Source organism: Pundamilia nyererei, unplaced genomic scaffold (assembly GCF_000239375.1).
Source record: "Pundamilia nyererei isolate P.nyererei 1_Seehausen unplaced genomic scaffold, PunNye1.0 scaffold00022, whole genome shotgun sequence".
NCBI classification, from domain to species: domain Eukaryota; kingdom Metazoa; phylum Chordata; class Actinopteri; order Cichliformes; family Cichlidae; genus Pundamilia; species Pundamilia nyererei.
In genome coordinates, this window is record NW_005187423.1 from 4,672,734 (window position 1) to 4,674,929 (window position 2,196).

The window sequence follows — 2,196 nt, forward strand, 5'->3', positions numbered from 1 at the left end:
CACACACACACACACACACACACACACACACACACACACACACACACACACACACACACACCTAGCAAGGGTGGCACTTTTAGTCCAACTATGCGGTTGAATCAGCTGTTTTAGCATTAGATGCTAACTCTGCAGATCAATGGCAACCTCGGTCTATTACTCATACCGACCCTATTAGCATCTGCTATTAGCATCTTGTCATCAATACCATTGATCAAGCTGCTCTGACTTCAGGGCAGAGCGGGACACAGAGGGGACCTGCTGAGAGAGAGAGAGAGAGAGGGAGGGAAGAGGACATTAATCTGATCAGTCAAACGTGATATTAGACAGCTCCTCCCTCATCAATAATGCAGGAAGACCTATTTGTTTTGGCACTGGGGCCAGTAAAAATGTGATGACACTGTGCTGGTAATTAGTTAATTATTGGACTGAAGTAATCAGCAAATATTTTGATAAGTGTTGGAGCGATTTATAACAAAAAATAGGGGGTCGGCTTCTTGTTTATCATTTATGAGGTTCCAATGTTGGCGTTTGACAAGAGAAAACAGCATGGAGGTGTTTATCGTGACTTTTACTGATTTATTTGAAAACAGATTCAGTTTTACTGCATTTCAGAAATGTTCTTTCTGTACACACACACACTTAGAAAACCAGGACTTTTATGAATGCGTTTGTTTGGTTGCATGTCTAATTTTACACTCCTGCTGCCACAGCTCGTCTTTGTCATTACTTCTTAAATCCTGCAGATGACAGTAGTGTGCTGACGACCTGACAAATCACAGAGAGAAGAAGTGTTTGCACATGAAGACTACAATCTTCTAAAGGTTTCTGCACCCTCTGTAAAGGTTCACCATCAAACTCTCAGTCATTAAACCATTAAGTCACAAATCTGATAAGTCACAGCCTGATTGCATTTGTTGTTAAAATGTTTGGCTTATTTTTAACAAAGTTAGACTGTTTGTTTTAAAAATGACCCAAGAATGATTTGGTAAGTAAAAACTAAAAAATATAGACCTGTTTTATTCTCAGGTTCACTGAAAGTATGTAATGCAGCCTTGTCTTCATACAAATGGTGGAGGAGTAACTGATCTGTCTCTGCTCCTTCTTTTGTGATACATGTGTAAGGAGTGGTAACGATAAATCACACCTCAGAACCTGTATATATGTAATCTATAATAATGCTAAAACTCCTTGATTATTAGAGTTGCAATGATCTATATAGACTTGTTGATTTATATCAGCCTACAGGTGAATAAGATGGTAAATAAGCTGTGAGAGAAGGAGAGCGGGCTCAGAGGTTCAGTACATACATTTCTTTCACACTCCCAATTTTTTTTTTACTCGGTAACTTATTTTTTTGTCAAAATTTTAAAACTTGTCTTCAGCTGAGTTCATGCTGACTCAGTTAAAATTATTTGAGACCCAACAACAACATTTTCTGAACTTTAAAAGCTCCACTCAACAAGAACTGTGGGCACATTTTGATATCTCAAACTGGTGGTATTAACTCTGAGCTGAAACTGGGTTTGATCTTTGATATGAGGATTTCTCCCTTCTGTTCTCTGTCAGGATGATCCCACACCGCTTCAGTAATGTTGAGGTGCGTGCTCTGGTGAGGCCAATCCATGACTGATAGTGTTATATTGTGTGTTTTTCTATCCATCTTACTCTAATAGCAGTTTGGGATCATTTGGCATGCTGAAAAAGAAGCCAATTAGATGCTTTCCAAATGTTGGATCAAAATCTTCCAAATTACACTTTTCTGTCTATAATTCCATCAAATTTGACCTCCAACACTACTGTCCAAAATCAAGGCCCAAATCATAACAGTGCACTGCTGTACCCCTCTCCTGACCTACTGGTGACAATATGAATACAAATGTCAAATTTGCCTCTCACACTGTGTTATCTTTTGCATTTTTAATAGATTCAAATAAAGAAATGTGAATAAATGATGTGTTTTTTTTCAACAGGCTGCTATCAACAAAGGGTCTCAAGACATGGTTTAAAATGTGATCTTTGTTTAACTTTTTACACAGTCTATGGTCTGTCGCTTGACTTCAGTTAACAAGAACTTTCTCAGTTTTGAGGAAAACATTGGTTCTCACAATGTGCCAAAGCTGATTTTGCAGCTAAAAGATCTTTGTACAGCAAATCAACCCTCACTCACTCACTCACTCACTCACTCACTCACTC